Genomic DNA, 21,012 nt, shown 5'->3' on the forward strand with positions numbered 1-21,012 from the left:
CTCTCACTTTCTCCAGAAAAAAACCTTACATTCTAAACCGCCACTGCACATGTTCCCAGAGTACCCAGGAAGCCCGCTAAGAGCTTTCATCCTTTGATGTCAAGGTGTGGTACAGTAGTTTATGCAAATGAGAACTGGGCTCTTATCAGCCCTTTATACCTGAGAGGGAAAGAGGGCAGCAGAGCTCAGGTTTTGCTGGATCAGAGAAGGGAGAACAGGCCATAGCAAGAGACCTTTGGAAGGAGACTAGGGCTGGCTGGAGTACTCCAGGGGCTGTTTGGACTCTACTCACTTCAAACCAACATTTCACTGGCCCCGGCAATGTACCAACACCTTGTTGATAAGGGGTCATGGGTTCCTTCTATGGCTCAGGAATCATCGCACGTGGTATGTGACAGACTAGAGAAATGATCACAAATTTCTCCCTCTGCAGCCCAGAAGGATGGTGAAGAGAGCAAGGGCACAGGCAGGGACCCTTTGAACAACCCTAGCCCAGATCTAGAACCTTCCAACTAAATTTCAGATACTGGGAGAGGGGGCCAAAATTCAGACCGGACACTTTGTATCTGTTCTGGGCTACACTGTGATGCCAGTTGAACATTAGAACTGCTTTATTTTTTTAAACATGCACAAATGAAGTGTAAAATGCTCTTTATTCTGAATAATATCTCTGATACCATTTCCCTCCGTCAATTGCAAAATTGTGAAAGTCAATCTATACGGCACAGTTATTAAATATCTTTTTAAAGGATTTACTTATTTATGTATTTATGCACATGAGTGCTGTATTTGCATGTATGCCCGCATGCCAGAAGAGGATGCTAGACAGAAGAGAGCATAGGCTGTCAGCATAGCTGGTTGTGAGCCACCATGTGCTTGCTGGGAATTGAACCGGGACCTTTAGAACAGCAGCCAGTGCCATTAACTGATAAGGATGAGCCGTCTCCCAGCCCCCATATCTTAGTACTGTAATAGCTGAGGTAGGGTTACTAGAAGACTTTTGCGAATTATCATTGTTTTCTGATAATAAACTAACAGTCATATATGTGTAAAACATAAAGCTCATACAATTTACAAAAGCCACTTTGGGAGAGAAATAATTATCTGCTTAGAATACAAGTTTATGAACTTACAACTGCCACTCCTCCCCTTCTAACCACTTTTCCCTTTTGGAAAAACAGTGCCTAGTGGCAATTCTGTAAGAAAAGTAATATTGACCAGTACTGTGCTACTTCATAATGAAAATATGAGTTTAGAACCAACCACGCCCACCTGACCCCCATCAGCCTAAAGCTGATGTACTTACTATGCTCTGAACATTTATTTATTGCGAGCTTTTCAGAGAATTTCTGGCTGTCCCAAAGAAAAGGCCAGTGTCATGTAAATGTTTTTCGGACTTCTGGATAATGGAATGAGTGTAGTTCTGGAAGAAGAATTGCGTTTACAGCTCTATTTCTGTTTGCATTCCTTCACCCTAACCAGGTATGCTAGTTGGGAAGGAAGAAGAGCTTCTAACCCACAAAGACAGTGCTTCTTGGGAAAGAGAGGCTGGTGGATCTCTGAGTTTGAGGCCAGTCTGGTCTACAAAGTGAGTTCCAGGGCATCCAGGACCACATAGAGAGGTCCTGTCTGGAAAGAAAGGAAAGAAGGAAGGAAGGAAGGAAGGGAGGAAGGAAGAAGGAAAGAAAGAAAGAGAGAGAGAGAGAAAGACAGACTATGCTCCTGAACCATCTTGTCAAAAAAACTAAAGATATGTAACTAAGACCCCAAGGAGGATGGTATAGGGTTCCTTGTTTTCCTGAATTATATACCACTTGAACTCCAACCAAAAACTAATGAAGGCCTCTTAAAAGCAACCCAAGTCAACTCCCCTCTGGAAGTAATGCAAAAATGCAAACTGCCAGCATTGGGGTGCTTGGAACTGGTGTTGTTTAGAGGCTTGGAGGACATATGTTTGAAAGCAATGAAGAATTCACAGAAGCCTTTGGACCAGCATATGCCCTGCCATTTTAAGCTGCTTTCTCCACAGCTCCTTTACCCATACATCCGTGGCATCTCAGTTGATGACGTGTGTGCTCACACAAAGAAACTGGCTTAATTCAGGCAATGGATGGGTGATCTGAAGTAGGGAGGTAAAGAGAAACAGTTAGTAATGGACCATTGGCCTCCAACTGACATTGAAAGTACATCCACTCAACCATTTGCTTTTCTTCTTTGTATCTAACTCCCCCTATGTATTCATCCCGGGCTCTGCTTTTGCTGGATGATCAGGATGTTAAAAATTAAGTACGGAAATTTCAAGACTGGTATCCTTGTGAATTTTCCGATTCGTAATTTTAGAAAGAGCTCCCTTACCTGTCCCTAAGTTTATTGACGGCTGTTTGACCTGTGCAGGATAAATCTTTGCTCTGCAGACAATATTTATTTACTATACAGGACGCTGGGTTTACTGCATGAGATTTAATTCTCGATTCTGTATTTATAGCTAGCGGGTGGAGGAACATGCAGGTAACCATTCCCAGTTTCTATCTCCCTCATTTCTTAAAACTCTGAATTACAAGGAATTTGAACAACCACACACAGGTGAGAGTGAGATCCTAACGTACATTCCGTCCGCTTAAGAGCAAGGTCTGGTGCCTGCCACTTCAACCTGCCTGTTTATATTACGTTAGACACCTATCAGAGGTAATTGCACAGTGGCAGGAAATTAATCAAGTCTGTTCCACTAAATGGTCAGTTTACTGCAGCTCGGTAAAGCGGGCCTCATTTCCTCCGTGTGTCTCATTAGAATCTCACCTGAAACGTTTATGGTTCTCACTTGGGATTTTTTTTTGCAATTTAAAAATGCACTGATACGCTGCTGGCTGCAGCCCCTGTGCAGGTTAAGTTCCTCCATGCATTGCAGTGCTGAATTCACAGCCCAGGCTGAAAGCGCCGAGAGCTGCTGAGGCGATGTGAAAATTGAGGCTGCATTGTGTCTTCCCAGTTCCAGCTTCCCTTGGAGATGCGCCTCTGTGTCACTTTACATGGTGCTGCTGTGCGTTTGACATCTATCTGCTCCTAAACTGGGGGCCTTATTATTCTAAAGATGCCTTAAGATGGGCTGGCTTTAAAGCTCCTTCACATATGTCCTCCATGTGGTTAATGATTACAGAGTTCCAGGCTCTAGGTCTGTGATTTAGAAGCTTCCCCCGACTGTCTCTTGCTTTAATCTGCTCGGCTCTGTCTTTGCCATGCCCACCTACACACAGCTGTCCATCTCCCGGAAACCTTTCTACTGTCAGTCAAGTGACAGCCTCCTATAGTCGCTTTGTGTGCCAAGGCCTCCCGAGGCCCAGCACCATATTTAGATGGGAAGGGAAAACGGGTGGGGGAGGGAACACAAGGGATTCTTCCAAGGCCAGGGTTTGAAGGAGGGTGTGTGTGTGCAGTGTGTGGGTAGTCTACTGGTGGGAGGGCTTTGGTGCAAAGCTTCTTCAGAAACAGCTTTCTCGAACGAACAAGAAAATCCAAGCATTGTATACCAGCCCCCAACATCTGCAGCCCAGCACTGTAATGGAAATCTCCCTGGGAAGTTAAGCATCCCAGGGCTGATGGAGGCAAAGTACACCCTCCTGTACTTTATCAGAGCTCCAAGCTCAAGAACGGCCCCGGTTTCTCCCCTAGTGTGGGTGACAGAGGTGTCTAGCTTACTTTTTCTTGGACTCCCTGATTCTTAGCTGATCTGTAAGTACTGTCATTGTCTCTTCCTTCACTTACTGGAGCGCACTGGCTTTGCCTTGGATTTGCCAGGGGACAGTTCTGCTTCTGATTTTATATGGATTTCATCCTCTGAGACTTGATGTCTTAATATAGGGAGGAGGTTGCATCTGGTGACAGGACTACGCAGGGCTGAGATGTCTCTATTTGTAGAGCAGATGACATCCCTTTTACAGCCCTGTAAGCGAGAGACGGGGTAGGTTCAACGTGGATCCCTAGGAAGATAGCCTGAATTGAGACGCCGACTTTACTCAAACTACTTTGTTTTTGATTTGGTGCCATTCATGTTATTCTCGCTATAGCTGTTCTGGTCTGTTTTGTTTTGAGACTGAGTCACAGTACGTAGGCCTGGTTTGCCTAGAACTCGCTGTGTAGACCAGGCTGAGCTCCAACTGGTGTTGGTAGATCCTCTCGCCTCTGTCTCCAGAGTGCTGGGGTAACAGATATGGTCGCCATGCCTTGCTGAATTAGTCTCGTGACTTGACTTCATATTCCCAGCCAGCTGACCCTCAGGACTTCTCTCCGGCATCCTAAATGTATAATAAAATCACCAGATAGCCAGACATTTTCTAACAATTAGTAGATTTTTCATTACTTGAATGAGAATTATACTTGCTTCTAATTTAAGGTAATACGAAGGTATGTATCACCCCAATATAATGATCATTCAATCCAATAACACATGAAACATGACCGTTTCCACTAGCTGTACTTGCTTCGATTTTTTCCTATTTCTATTTTTGTTTTGTTTAGTTTTATCACAGACCGTGGAGGTAAAAAGAAACAGTTGAGAGAGATGGCTATTCGAAAATTATAGTTTCTGTCTGGTATCAATCCTCTGCGTGGCTGTGTGTCTAGGAATATTGCCTCTGCTCACAACTGGGTCTCTCATCAGGCAAAAGGCAGGCACTGGTCACTCAGGAGCCACAGTGTAACCAATAAGCTTGAGCAAACAGCTTTATAACCCCCTGAGCATGCCTGGGATGTTAACACAGATGCTTGGCAAATCCTTGGGGGAATGTTTGGCAAATGTTTGAATCACCACTGCTCCAAACTTGTTGAGTGCAAAGCTAATAATTACCAAGTCGCAACAATTTTGTGACTTATTTTTTTCCCTGAGCCCAGTTAATCTTAAAAAAAAAAAAGCAGTGTTTTCATTTTTTTGAAATTTAGTATAAAAATGGGGGGGTATGCTAAGAATGTGACAGATCTTGGGAATCTATAGATGCTCATATATATGAGAGTAAAGTGGCAGACAGAAAAGGCTTTAAATTTTTAAAACTGAAGTCACATCGAGCAGTCTCTTCAAAGATAATTTACCTATTTATTATTCTGTAATGTTTTGATCTTCATGTTCTGATAAAACACACATGTATAATTTAAATCTAATATCACTTGGAGTTCAACTTTTTTTTTTTTGACAGTTGATTAATTCTCAAAAATGATGAAACTGGAGAGAGCAAATTGAGTAGTGCTCAGAATGAATATTTCAAAGCTCTGGGAACACCCCAATAAATTACACTCTGTTCTGGGTAGAACGGGCCTTTAGGAAATAGTCCTCTCAGGAAAATAACACAGAGGCTAATAGTGGTTTTAGGATTCAATTGGCGTCGGTTTGGTGTATTTCCGGGCCCGGTGAACCCAGAGATTATTTGTACAAACATTACACCCATGTGTGTACACACAGGCATGAATTCTCACAGACCCTGAAATACTGTTTGTAAGCCACAGAACTTCATTAGCTTCAGAGAATATGCCTTCCAAGCACCACCTGTAGCAATCTAACCCAGAATAAACATAGTCTTTTTTATGGAGGAGGAAGACGAATGGTTAATTGTTAAAGGGGGAAAAAAAACTCTTTGAAAATCAGCACCTGTAAAAAAAAATTGCCTCATATCATAGTAAGAGTATTGCTTTTTTTCTTTCATTCGGTCATGCCGATCTTTCTCTTTGATTCTTTTTTCATATTGTGAAACATACATTTTTCCATGTTCATTGCATACATTAATTTTAGAAAATAATCATAAAAAAATTTCAGAAGGCGTACCTGTGCATCTGTACTGTGTGTGTGTGGGGGGTCCATACTGCTTATGGGGGGAGGGCATCCCTACTGTGGGGGAAATGTTCCTATTGTTTGTACATAGAGCTCCCTACTGTGTGTGTATGCTCCATCTGCCTACTCTTGAGTGATCGGGTTGTTACAGGTAAGTGTGGTTTCCCCCAGATAGGGGAAGCTTTGTTTTTTTCTTCGATTACACGAACTTACATTGCACTGCCTTCCAGGTCTATTCAGTAAGGCACTGGGGAAATAGATACAAATGTTCACACAGTCGCTTTCTGTCCTTTCTGTCTGCTACACCAAATGAACAGCCGTGTGTCTGCCATTTTGGACAAATGTGCCCACCTCCGTAAACAGACTTTCTCATCTCATTTCCCATTGCCTGGACAGCAAACTTGTGATTTCAGGAGCTTGCCGGTTGCTGCCTCACACCGCAGACATTTGTTTCTTCTTCTAGCTGATTACTTTACCCAGCAAACAGAAGAAAGAAAGAAAATCTCCAGTGAGCACAGAGATCTTCGCTGGTCATTAGCCAGTGAGCTGAAAAGTTGAACAGCTTAGACGGTTCAAATTGGTGGTTAAAATGAAGTGTGGAACAACTAGCACTTTAAAATCGTTACCTTCTCATCACTTCATGTTTGGTCTTTCCCACGTACTACAGTAATTAGGCAACATCTCAATCTTACTTCTTTATGGGTATAGCCTAGTTCACGTATAGATTTAATCTCAACAGTTTTGTTCATCTAGAATGAATGATTGTCTGTGGCGTGTGATTCACAGCTTTCCTGAGACCCATGTTTGGATCATGTGCTTTAGACCAACGCAGAGGAATCATTAATTTCAAAACCTTAGCTGAGTCAAGTTCCACCTCAGCTTGGCCTCCCTGAGCCTGGCCCTCATCCTGACACTCATGTTTCATGATCTGGGGAATGCAGAAGTGAGAATGACCATTCCTTCAGTTTGTCAAATCGGGCTGATAACCATGGCGACCTCAGGATTATTTCAGAAGTGGCACACTTTACATCCAGTCACAGCAGAGTAGCTGACATAAATACTAGTTTTCCCTTAAGAGTGCAGGGCCTTGAACTTGTTCAATAGATGAGGCAACAGACCATAGCAGTAAATCACTTGTTTCGTTAGTATTGGTATGTGTGTGGGTTTGTGAATGTTAGTGTTTGTGTGGTACATATGTGGTATGTATATGTGACATAGATACATATGTGTGGCAGGTGACCATGCCATCATACGCATGACAGGTAGAAGAGAACATTGACTGTTCTACTCTATCCTTCTCACCCCATTCCTTTGAGCCCCGATCTTTCACTGATGTCAGTGCTAGGCCAGTGGCCAGCAAACTTTGGGGATCTTCCTGTCTCTACTGACACTGCCCTGAGATTATAGGCATGTGCCTGGGCGCTTACTTTCTCAGCAATTTAGAAACATCCAACACCCCCTTATTGTCTTACATGTGACTACCTAGTCACAAGAATACACCAGATCCCTCCCAACACTCATTCTCCCGGTCAGAGACCTTGTACTGTTCTACCCTTTTCAGACGGCTCACGCTTTAGCATCTCTAACCAATGTTCAAACTTTTTCCCCCAAGAGTCAGACTGTTTTAGAATCTACCCATATTGAGGCAAATGGCATAATTTACTTAGTTTTAAAAGACTGAATAATATTCCAACACACACACACACACACACACACACACACACACACACACACATGTACTCACACACATTCACCTACATTATCTGTTTCTTCTTTGGGTTGATACCTACGCTGATATAGCTTGGCTATTGCTAATAGAATTCCAGACATCTGGCAAATTTTTTCCTTTGTTTTTGTTTATTAGAAACCTCCTTACAGTCTTTCATAATGGCGAGAGTAACTAGCATTTCCATTACCAGTGTGCAAATGCCTTCTTTTCCATATTAGCACTGGCGGTAAACTTAAATAATTTGCACTGTGATACAGATGCATGTCTAATTGTGCACATGCATGTATGTCTGTGTGGAGGTATGTGCACGTGAGTGCAGGTGCTCTGAGAGGCTAGAGGTGATGAATCCTTTGGAGCAGGAGTAACAGCCTGTGATGTGGGTACCGTGAGCCCCACTCTGGAATTTCTGGTTACTCTGGAATAGTAGTACATGGCCCTAATGACTGAGCTATCTCTCCAGCCCTCATCAACCTTTATACATAGAGATATATATATATACTGACCTTCATCTGCTGCAGGATGCGTGTGTATGTGTGTGTGTGCACATATATTGCTCAACGTGCAAGGTATGAATCTTGATTTCTTTCTCATATCTGGCATTCATATTCTATGCCAGGGTCAGCAAAAATTGCTCCCTCCATGCACAGATTATGTAAAATGCAAAGGACAGAAAGTGGGTTCCGCCTATAACATAACAAAGCAGAGCGCGGGACTCAAACAGTGTAACACCGGTGCTGTGAAAACATTAAACAACAACGTAATTTCATACTAGAGTCCTGGGGTCCTGGATTATTTGATATTAGACAACACCTTAAGCCTCAGCTTCCAACAGAACAGCCAATAGTCCTTTAGACCCAGAAATAACACAGTCCTAGGACGAGCTCTTTCTGTCTGTTCTTGAGGGGAAAAAATGCTCACGATCAGTTGTTTGCAATTAATGATGTGCTCCCCATGAAATAAAAAGCAAATGGGTTGCATGCAACGTGATGTTCTATGGGCAAGTCTTTCATTTTCTACAAGAATTTTCTAAGAGGAATAGATGGATCTTATTTTGCATTTTAGAGAGTCTGTTTTCCAAAAGTACTTGTTTAAAAAACTCAAACCTACTTGAGAAATATAGGAACCACTCCTTGTGTCCATGTACTGCTTATAAGGTCAACCTCTAATGCGTGCATGAATATAAGCTTGAGAATTTGTAACTCTCACAGTTAGAGAGGGTCTTCATAAATAAAACAGCCCACTTAGTTTTGCATCTTCCAAATGGCAAGGCAACTCACCCACCAACAGATGGACGCATTTTTAATCAGTCAACCCAGTGCTGTCTTTTGGTGAGAAAACATATCTGCAGGTTACAACAAAATCTCAGAATCACGGGGTTCCATGAAAAGAATTATAAATTTCAATACTTTGATAACCTATTCAAATCTTGTATAGTGATAAATTAAACTAAATTATTGGTGGAAAAACAAATCATGCAAAAATAATTTGGGGTTATTGTAAATCTGAGACATGAATAGAATTGCCATCAGTCTCTGGCTCCTTTCATGGTTATCCATTCTAACTGAGTTAAGTAAGCTGATGCGATCCAATTCAACTCAGGGCTGTTTGAGCAATGCTGTACAGAGAGATTCTACAATATTATGCTTCTCTTCTTAATTTGCATTATACTGACAAATAACTTTGGAAAAAGATGCTCTTTGTTTTGGAGAAATTACTCTAAAAATGAGAAGATAATATTTATCAAAGGAAGCCAGATGCAACAGACTGAAGGTTTTCGGAGATTGCTTTGGGAGGGTCCCGAATTTAAACGGCTCTCTTTTTTAAATAGAATAAAACAGTCTATCAGATTATCCCTTCACACGCAGAGCAGAGGTAAGGGGGGGAAATGAGGTAATTATTTCCATAATTCAGGCACTTAAAACTTTCCTTTCAAATATCGAAATGATTGATATGATAATTTTGAATGAATAGTCAAATTACTCTTTCACAGTTTGCCTTCTCATTACACGAATAGACACAACCTAAGCGTGGCTGTAACGTTTGTAAATGTGGACTCCTAAGCTTGCAGCTTACGTACCTTTCAGAATTTATCCAATTATGCATAATCACTTACCCTTTGGCAACAGGGGTAGTAACATTTTATCATCTTCTTCTTCCAGGCATCAATGGGGTTCTTTTCCTCTGAGACCTGAAGCCTGGCAGTACAAGAGATTTCAAGGCAGAACGGTAAGCCACGAGTGCACAACTCTCACTAACTCTGGTGGCACACATCGACGAATACTTTACAGAACAGGGTAATCACGGACTGGAGAGTGAACGCACTAACGATTTTTATAGTATTTTTAACCCGTTTAACAAAACTTGTTAATGTCAAAATATTACACGCTTCTGCAGAAACTGTAAAACTATGAATGCTAAAATGAAAATTCAATGATTGATTTTTGAAGTGAATCTGATGATGGCTTGTATAATCTTTCCTTTTGTAAAATTGCATATTTACATTTTATTAAGTTAGAAATACAGACCAGAGCAGGGAACAAAACACTTAGCCCTAAATCATCAACTCAAGTATAGGAAACAAAAGAAATGCTCGAACCTAGTTTCTTCTTACTTTCCTTCTCTCTCTCTCTCTCTCTCTCTCTCTCTCTCTCTCTCTCTCTCTCTCTCTCTCCTTTTCTCCTGTCATACCTCCTTTCCCTCTTCACCCCTCTTTCTTCCATACTTCCTCCCATAAAAATCATGTGTATAAAACTAAATGCACTTTTTGTCTCCAAAAATGTATGAGGGGCTGTTGAGTTTGCTTAGTGGGACCTGAATGTTGGAAGGAGAGAACCAACTAAGTTGTCCTTTTATCTTCACAGTTATAATGTGCTCATAGATGTACACCTGAACACACACACTCTCTCTCTCTCTCTCTCTCTCTCTCTCTCTCTCTCTCTCTCTCTCTCTCTCTCTCCACTTAAAATTGATGAGGAAAAAGTTTTGTCACAAATAGGAAAGAACAAAGTTTTAATAACAAGAAGATGTCAAAAGAGTGGAATCCTTCCTTCATTTTCACTGAGACAAACAAATGAACTTTCAAACTAGACTTTTCTACCGAAAGGAAAGGGGAGAAACATTGAACATTAACGTAATCACCTGCAGGTTCTAAAAGAGGCGGCTCCTTTCTATACTGGTGAGCGTCAACACAGCCCACTCCTGTTAGGAAAACCAAACAACTTACAGGTGTGGTTGTGAAATTGTGCCTGGTCCTTACCTCACCCTGAGAACAAGAGATAGAAAATAAAATTGGCAAGTGACACGGTATCTCCCTATCTCAAAATAGAAAGAGTAGACTATAGAAATGATCGAGAGCAGAGTCCCTAAGTTCAAGTCAGGTCACAGATCAGAGTCGATTTCTGTCACTGCAGGCACTGAGTGCCAAGTTGTTAACTGGGTGTCATTTCTGCTCAAATGTGTAGATCATATAACTCTCTAGTGTGTCTTGATTTTAAAGAGATAGACGGCAACATCTTATCTTAATGGACAAGAGGGCTGTGTCCAGTTTAACACATTTCTTGGACGATTGAGGAGCCATGGGAAGCAACTTTCTTGTGCTGTTGGTACACAGATGGGCAGACCATCATTCGTTTGGTTGGTCAATCATGGAGAAAGACCTGAATTATCGGGCACAATGGAATCAAAGCTTGAGCTAAAATCCCACAGAAAGGGAAGTGCTGGGTTTGACTGTTAAGAACCAATTATGTATGTCCATGATAAAGGAACTATAACTCTGTGTCAACTTATATGGGATAAAAGATGTGATTTTGTTTGTTTGGTTGGTTGGTTTTGTTTTTTCCAAGACAGAGTTTCTCTGTGTAGCCCTAGATGTCCCAGAACTCCTCTGTAGACTAAGCTGGCTGCTAGCTCAGAAATCTACCTGCCTCTGCCTCCCAAGTGCTATGGTTAAAGGCCTACTGTACCACCACTGCCCAGAAAGATGTGCTGCCTATTCAATCGAATATCTTAACCTGTGCCAAGAATTGAGTAGAGAAGATTGTAAAATGAACGTTGATTCAGACTAAATCTAACAAATTTTAGTATCCCCGTGAGGAGAAAAAGGAGTTGTTCCACCTCCGGCAGATTGCACTCTATCACATCTGGAGTGGGTATCCACTTCTGGATGCCACATTTTTATAGGGACATTGACAAATGACAAAACTCTGGGGGAAGGGGCCAGTTACGTTGAGCCTCGAGGCCATGTCTTCTGAAGGAAATGGACTCTATTTAACAGAGATGCTGAGATGAGCAGATTGTGACGCCCCTCCTCAGTGCGAGGGGAGGGGCAGACAGCATTCTTTGCTATTTTCCTCTGGAGGCAGAACTCAGCTCCGTGAGTAGCTTTATGAGGAGGTAGATTTCTTGTCAATACAAGAAATGCTTGCCACAGAATTTGAGATTTTCTATATCTGTCCTTCTGATAAGTGGTGGCCCCCAAAGCAGTAACAGGGTCACCACCTACCAGCACATATTTAGAAAGGAATTTGTGTGTTGATGGAAACATTGAATTTCTTAACTTCTGTGAGGATTTATGAAGTGATGTCTGAAATCAGCAATTTGCTGGGAAATCCTAGTATAATTTGGGAATTCTCAATGAATGAAAAGGGCAACACCAATTAGAGAAGTGGGCAAGATAACCATTGTCTAAGACTGTACAGCTGTTAGAGTATACATGGACCCCAAATGTATAAAGTCCATGGCTTAGTAGCCATATTTAACTTATATATGTGAGTACACATGTGTGCATGTACACATGTTTGTATATATTTATATGTGTATATAAACGTTTGTCTATATTTATGTATGTGTGTATATATGCACATATATGTACATCTGTGTATATATGCATATATATGCATATGTGTATATAAATGTATGTATGTGTGCATGTATGCATGTATGCATGTGAGTTAGAAATTGTGCCTAAGGCCTCCTTCATGGTAGGAAAGTATTCTTCTACTAAGCGACAGCCATAGACTTAAGAATATACTGTATTTAACCCTATACACCTGAGACGATACCATTTCAACATAGTCTTACAGCAACAAAATTACAAATGGAATGCTTTACAGTCTTAGTTTTTAATGAGGTCTTTGAAGTCGTCATCTGCACACATTATGCTTAAAGCACATCTCCATACCTGCTCATTCTGTGCTAAGTGTTCAGTTGCTAGATGGTAAGTGGCTACCACTCTGAAATGGCATACACTGGAAACTTAAGTCTCCAAACATGGAGAGTTAAAACAAAAGGGGCTATTAGCGGAATCAGGCTGAGCCACAAAGGTTACCAAGAAATTCTGGAGACAGAGCCAAAATAAAGAGGGTAACACCATGAAATGTTTCTATCCTGGCAGCCACTAAAGGGAGAGCAGCCAGGAATACAGGTGGAATTTGACCAAACAGAGCAGAGACTCCAGTGGAAGCTGAACTGCACCTGCCCCACTCCTGGTTGCTCTGGCAACCAGACTCCCTCCCCATGCTAATGACATTCTAATGAGAGAGAGCATCCACATGCAAATGAATTAAGCAGTAATTACTGGCAGATCCTCCCTTGTTCTACGAGTTAAGAGGGTGGTGGCCGAGAGAGAGGAGTTGGGGAGAGGTTGGTACCTCACAGAGGAGACTGCAGAAGCAAAGAATGAGTTACAAAATAAAGTGGTTCTCTGGAGCCTAGACAACAGGCAATGGAGTCAAGTAGGTACGTCGCCAGGTTGTTCTTCCTACTTGGCGTTTTCTGATCTTATCATCCTTCAGCGACTGAGATCAGCCAACAGAAGGAGGGGGAGGGACTGCGGAGGAAGAAAAAGTGGAGACTGGGAGCCCTGAGTATCCCTGTCCTCCCTCCTCCCACCTCCAAATAAATTACTTATGAATTACTGCCGCTCCCAACTCATCCATGGGGAGCTAGAGGGAAACTCTGGGAAAACTCAGAGAAAAGATAAAAAGAAGAAAGCCTCTCTTTTATTCCTGCTTTTGCTTCCCTCTTAATTGCTTTCTGTAGTTTTCCCCAAGTAGACCACAGTCGCGTTGTAATTAATAGTGAATGAGTTGAATACAGAATCGCAGGAACTTGATAACCCTGGCAACAGGGCATGGAAATATGTGGAACACGCTGAGGCCTGTACCTTGTAGGAACTCTTAAGTTTCCAGAAGCCTGGGGAGTCTCTCAGGAGAAAGTGAAATTAATATGATATATACATAAAGAAAACATAGCTGATAATACATCCAGAAGTTATTCATTTATCATTTAGGTGTGATGACTTATGATCATAATCTCAGGTATTTGGGAGGCTGAGGCAGGAGGGTTATAAATTGAAGCCAGCTTTAGCAGTGTAGAAAAGACCCTGTCTCAAAGAAAATCACATGACTGAAGATGTAGGTCAGTAGTGGATGCTTAATAGCACTCATGAGGTCCTGAGTTCAAGCCCCAGGACAACCAAAGTGAATAAAAAAAAAATGAATAAATAAATTAATTAATTCAATTCAAACAGTAGGGCATGCATGGAAGGACACACTAAGCATTTGGAGTCCCAGTTTTACGAACATTGTACATCAATATATGGCCTTCAAACAGGAGTGCATAAAGAACGTAGTTCTCCTCTCTTCTTGGGAATAACAACCTAATTATCTTGCTTGCTTTGTACTGGGATGGTTCCCAGTCGCACAGAAGTCCAGGAAGGAAAGCTTTATTGTGAGCTCAGATTCTATGTGGAGAAATAAAATAGCTTGCCCAAGAGAGGAAGTGGCAGAGCCAAGAACTGAATCCAGAGAGCTCGTCTCCAGCATCTTTAGACGTGTATTCTAAGAAATCAAAGAGAGAGAGAGCATCATGGCAATCAATCCACCTTTGTTGGCGATTGGCTAGCCAACTCCGCAGTTGCTCTCTATTGGAACTACTGACAGGGGGCATTGTGTAATATGGCAACCATAGGAAGAACAAAGGGTCTGTCAGTGAGCCTAGAACGGGGCCCCTGGAAGGTTTGGATGTGAGGGAACTGAAGGTAGCAGAGTGTGAGTTTAGGAAGTGCAAACACAGTGGAGGGGTCTGCTAAATATAATCTCTTAATAATACAGTAGAACGCTGTCTGAAGGAAGTAATTGATGAGCAGATTTTGTTTTCTCAAGTCATAGATTCAAGGGAACACCCCCCACCCCCTCCGGGTAGAGGGAACGCATGAAAGAGAAAATACCGGTAACGCTGAAGAAAACTAGTATCGGCTAAAGTAGCCAGAGGACGTGAATGGGGAGGTTTCTGTGCTAGGTGGATAGGACAGTTTCAGCACGGACACCAGTGATGTTTGGAGCTAGATAATTGCTGTGGAAGCCGCCTGCTGTCTGGTGTGTGGGAAACATGTCCAGGAACACCCTAGACTTTCTCCAGCTGGGCGCCGGTAGCTAGCGTCCCTTCCCAATGTGATAATGGCTCCAGATATTGCCCCATGTCCTCAGGGATGAGTGTGGGTGGTGAAGTGAAAGCAGTAAGGTCAACAATGACAAAGAGTGGTTTAAGGAAATGCAAGTTTAGCAGGCTGAGGAAGCAATGGGGCGAGCAGGTAACAGACTACAGAAGGCCGCAGCAGTGTCTCCTTGGGATTCCAGAGACAGACATCAGAGCTGGATATGAGAACGGGGAATGTTGTAGATGAGACCTCAGAACTGGGGTAGGGATGGGGGTGAGCAGAGAACTCTAGAATAACCGAAACTCAGATGAACGCAGAGGAGACACAAGAGGTTAGGTTAGTCCTGTGATCACCTCAAAGCTAAAAAAGCCTACAGCTGGAGGACAGGCCTATGGTCAGCCAATAGAGTAGAGGCTGCTGACAGAGAAGATGCTCTTAGTGCTTTAGAAAGAAAGGTGACACTAAAATTTCTGGGTAGTAGTGTCACACACCTTTAATCTTAGCACTAGGGAAGCAGAAACAGGTAGATCTCTGAGTTCAAGACCAGCCTGGTCTATAGAGTGAGTTCTAGGGCAGCCAAGGCTACACAGAGAAACTGCCTCAAAAAAGAACGACAACAAAAATTCTGTGTTTTTGTTTTGATTTCTATGTCAACCTATGGTGGTGCAGAAAGGTTCCAGTGTCCTATTTTGATCTCTCAAGCCTAGATGAGCCTTACTTTACAAAGTCCCTTGTACAAACTTCCAAAGGCAAGACAGAATGGAACCCAGAAACGGGGACTGACTTCTTTGTGAAACTAGGCAATGAATTCAGGAAAAAGAAGGCTTTTCATGGGCTGGAGAAATGGCTTAACAGTTAAGAGCACTGTCTGCTCTTTCAGAGATCCTGAGTTCAATTCCCAACAACCACATGGTGGCTCAAGAAGGCTTTTCGCTGTGTGCTTTTAATTTATATAATCATATATAATATATTTAAATATATGAATATATATTAAACTTTTTATTCATCTATTTCTGTGAATGAGTATCTTGCCTGTTTATGTATTTGTATACAATGTGCATTCCTGGTACATGACCACAGAGATCACAAAAGGGCATTTGATTCCCTCTAACTAGAGTTAGAGATAGTGATGAGCTGCCACATGGGGAATCGAACCCCTATCCTCTGGAACAGCAGCCAGTGCTCTTAGTCAATGAGCTATCTCATCAGCCTCGTTTAATGTATTATGATGATTAACTCATAGAAATGCATCCCCCCGCCCCCAAAAACTGAAACGATGTAGTCATGTCAAAGAAAGACGTGAACCGGAAAATGAAATGTACAATTTTGGTATTCTCTCAGAGACAGACACCAAAATGACAATGTACACCGTTCCTAAGAACATTGTCCGTGGGTGTGAGACTGTATGAACCTGGTCTTTTGCCAGTTGCCTGAGTCAGTTGTTTACACACTGAAGCCAGAGGGCTGGAGCCGTCGTAAGTAAACTCAACTGAAGGGGGATAACGTAGGCAGTAGACAAGCAAAGGAGACTGTAGTCTATGAAATCATCTACTTTCTTTAGTTTGTCCAAAGTGTCATCTCACCCCATTCCAGAGAAAGGAATTCTTGGCCACGCAAACCACTCCCTGGGGAGTTGACTCTCTGATTTCCACCAACACTTCTGTCTGTGCATTTGAAACTCAGCAGAATCAGAGCTGCTTGTCACGCACACATTTCACCTTGTTGTAAATTTGCTCTAAGACCTCCTGAGTTGACACAGTCCCTGGGACTTTTTTAATCCTATCTAGAACCCTACTCTCCGTAATCAAAGAAATCTCTCCAGTCCTCCCTGCACTTGACCATCACCAGCAAATGCAAAGTCTGCATAAATCGTATGCCCTTCTGGGCAACCGAACTTTAGGAAGAGCACAAAAATCTCTAACAAATACAGTGTGCCAATCTGGGGTTCTTTTAACTGATTTTTATCAACCTTTATTTCTCCAGTCGCAGAATAATAACTTTAATATTCCAGTCACTTGAATGATAAGATTATACAGTGCTTATTCTATAACCTTTCCTGATCACCTCTGAGTTGCTCTTTGGAAAAGAATTACTGAAAGCAGTTTACTAAAAATTACTATTTACGCAAAGTGTATAAGACCCTTGGTATGAAGCACTTGAATGAAATAGTTATCACTGTAATTGATATAGGTTATTAATTTTTCAAATGTAGAGTCTTCTCGTGATGCTTCTGCTTTTTTGCAAAAGAACAGGATACACACACACACACACACACACACTTTTGAGTGTCATGCCCTATACTGAGGGTGAGATCCGTATCAGGAACTAAGGCAGCAAAATCTGTGTCCTTCTAAAGGCAAACTCCAGTGTGGGAGGGGAATAGCCAAACAAATGAACAAATTGTGTAGTGTAACACATGGTCGAGTCATTGCTGCCCCTGGAATAGGGTATCAGAGAAGGCTTTTAGGATGAGATGGTGGATGGCTGTCTGGAACACGTTCTCCAGGGTGTCCTCACTGTTTATGTATGTCATGGATGAGTTTCCTGGCCACATGTTTTTATGTTGAGTTAATGCTTTAAGGTTGGGGAGATGGCTCATTAGGTAAGGTGCTTGCTCCACAAGCATGAGAACCCAAGTTTTGTTCTCTAACACCTACATCAACAGTCAGGCCTATGTAGGTTGCCATAGGCCTGCAATCCCAATACTAGGAAGGGGGAGGCAGGAAAACCTTTGAAGGCTGCTGTCTGTCAGCCTCACTGAATCAATTGAATGAGCTCCAGACTCAGTGAGAGGCCTTGTGTCAAAATGGAGAGCTCAGGATGGAGAGAAATTAAGGAAGACACCTGACAATGACCTCTGACCTATATGCAAATGCACACACACGTATACACAGAGGAGCATGAACACTAACATGTATCATGCACACAAAAGAAAGGTAAAATGCCTTCCTAAACATATAATTTAGGATAGATATCTTCAAATGCCTTATTAAAAAGCACCAGATTTGCCTTAATAAACACAAATTAATATATTTGTAAAGATTCATTTATTATATATAAGTATAATAGACACACCAGAAAAGAACATCAGATCCCATTACAGATAGTTGTGAGCCACCATGTGGTTGCTGGGATTTGAACTCAGGACCTCTGGAAGAGCAGTCAGTGCTCTTAACCACCAAACTATCTTTCCAGTCCACAAAATAAAAAAAAATTTTTTCTTTTTTTTCTTTTTTCTTTTTTTCAGAGCTGGGGACCGAACCCAGGGCCTTGAGCTTGCTAGGCAAGCGCTCTATCACTGAGCTAAATCCCTAACCCCACAAAATAAAATTTTTAACATGACCTTTTCCTAGTCTTCTCTCTAGTTAATCAAATTATAATTTAATTCTAAGATGCCAATTTTGCTTATAGAAAAGTTGCATTGAACCAATTCTTATTCTTAGGCTAATATGTTTTGTTGGATTTAGAGTTTAAGAATTGATGTAGACATGTTATTTTTCTTTTAAAGGAGCTTAACATCAGATTTGCTCCTAATCATTACAGATAATCATATACTTTGCTCTGTCATGTTATCTCCTGCAGTTCACATTTGGGACCACCGTTTATGAGAGCAAACTGTGAACTTCCCATCAAACAAAGTAATGACTTGTCCTTGCTCCCAATTCCTTCCTCTCTGATGTTAGCAGACAGGATCAATGTTAAATCAGTGCTCAAACAAAAGCTGTTTCAAGATGAAGTAAATCTTAAAATTATTGCAAAATATCCTGCTCAGGCAGGATGATACTGAGGAAGGGAGGAGCTCGCCTGTGCTGTAAATCAATTCATTTTATGTGTGGGAGATCCACAAAATTCTAGAAGAAACAGGATCAATCAAGACATAAGCAGGAAGAAGCAATTAACAGTGTCAAATACAGAAGATGCTGGTATAGATTTGAAAACGGCTTTGCACCTAAATAACAAAGCTTTCTCCAGATAATCTTGAAGTGTTAGCTTTAGGACATAGCTGGCATTTTTGTGGAATGATTTCCAAACACTACAATGTATTCAGTTAGAGAGAATTCCAATTATTTTACACTTGGTCCTTTCTCTAGAGAAGTGTCCCTTCCTTGTAGATTTTTCTGGATTCCTACCAGTTTAAAACCAACATACTCAGAGGTTTGTCCAGTGGGCTATTTGTTCTATAAAGAATCCTGGGACACAAAGCACTGGCTTGACCTTTGGTGGATTAACCTGGGAAATCATTCGGAAAAGCGTAGGAACGCTAGGCTATTCATACCCTCAACTCCACAAATGCCCAACCGTTCAGTTTTATGTCTTCACAATATTGTCCAAGCCAACAATGTCTATCGTTGACCATCTCGAAATTGTCTTCCGTTTTCCTATAGGGCTTTTGAAAACACTGAAAAAATGACAAACTTGCAAGGTATCAAGAGTCTAATAAGTTATCGACATTTCAGCTGAATCAAACTGGCTGCTCATGGAGGCTGAGGCTGGAGGGCTTGTGATTTTGACAGATGAGAAAAGAAACAAATAGCATGTCGGGGTTAAAGCAACAAAATATAATACACGTCCATTATAGTTCATGCAAATGCTAAGTGAGTCTGTGTGTATACATGTTCCATGAGGTATGTTGTAATCAAAGGTATACATTTGGATATAAATGGTATGTTAAAATTGCACAGTACGTACAAACTTAAAGTATACTTTTTCTTAATCCTACTAACCCAATCTCTCTCTCTCTCTCTCTCTCTCTCTCTCTCTCTCTCTCTCTCTCTCTCTCTCTCTCTGACATCTTAAAAGGAAGGTCAATAAAGAAAGCCACAGCGGGGATGGTGGCCTTGGTTCCCTGTTCCCCCAGCAGCTGTCCCCTATAAGAGCTTCTGAACTACCGAGTGCCCTCGGAGTGGCCCCGCATTGTTCTGACCTCTTGGAGCAGTTACCTCTGCTAACCCAATTTACGAGAGCCAGAAACATCTGGTGGTTCCCTATCTTTGTCCAGCTCTGATGGCCCCTCCATGTCAACAGATGAATGTGCCCTGAGTGCCTGTTAGTGTGGACGATAATCAAGCCTGCATTAGCAAATGCTGGGGATGGGGGCGGGCAGGGCAGACCCATTCTGGGGCCTAACCATGCAGTGTGGCAGAGTGGGCAACAAAGGGGAGGTGGCCAGATACACAAAAGTGCTTACGCCAGAAGGCCTGACACGCTGCAGGCAGTCCGTGACATCTTGTGGCTTTGGGCTGTTGTTGAGTGTGATGTGTGTCACCGTCATGATGGATGACTTTCAGATCTTTCCCATTATATCATATCTGTAAGAAATTCCCTCTTCCTCAAATGTCTTTTTGTCCCCTTACCCTTGGGCTGCAGATGGCACCTGCCCACGCACTCCCATTGTGCAAAGCCCACAGAGGACGGCACCGTTCCTCAGAGGTTCTGCTCATGCTTGAATTGCTAGCATTCAATTAAGACTTGAAATTATGGCTTTAGGCAGTTTAACCTCTTTGAGCAGACGGAATGGGAGCTACACTGACCACTTGGGAATTTCCTGGGGTGTCCCGGATAGGTTTCCCTCCTTGAGATCTGAAAGGGCTGAATTGCCAGGCAAAACAAAGGCAATTGTTCCCTTTTACACTCTTTGGTTAAATTATTTTCTATAATGAAAAAAAAAAAACTCTCCTGGTGAGTAAAGTCATGTGCATACATGGATTCCTCAGAAAAATACAAAATTCCCTCAACTGCAAATTTGGTCTTCAATGTACTAATTCGTATAACATACAGAGGTTAAACACACGTAATTGACAGTTGGCATACAAAAGGTAGGAAGACAGTTGGTCTGCACTATAGTAATTTATACAAAATACAGAGGTTAAACGTGCATAATTGTCAGCTGGCAGCTTCTTTCTCTATGATTCCGTCCAGTGCCGTAGACTTTGCAGCTCTGATCTGTGAAAACCTGTTCTGCACTTGGGGACAGCTACAGTGGAGAGTAGTGGACCGAAAGTAGATTGGTTTTACACAGCCTTCCTTCTTTTC

General features: G+C 42.0%; 1 long non-coding RNA gene across 1 annotated transcript; it reads left to right on the forward strand.

Moving 5' to 3' along the window:
• The first annotated feature begins 3,508 nt into the window (after nt 1–3,508).
• On the forward strand, nt 3,509–20,721 carry LOC116898235. Its single transcript, XR_004387646.1, has 3 exons — nt 3,509–3,726; nt 9,701–9,767; nt 19,780–20,721. It is a non-coding gene; the product is annotated as an uncharacterized LOC116898235 (long non-coding RNA).
• The last annotated feature ends 291 nt before the right edge of the window (nt 20,722–21,012 follow it).

This window comes from Rattus rattus, chromosome 4 (assembly GCF_011064425.1).
Source record: "Rattus rattus isolate New Zealand chromosome 4, Rrattus_CSIRO_v1, whole genome shotgun sequence".
Classification (NCBI taxonomy): Eukaryota; Metazoa; Chordata; class Mammalia; order Rodentia; family Muridae; genus Rattus; species Rattus rattus.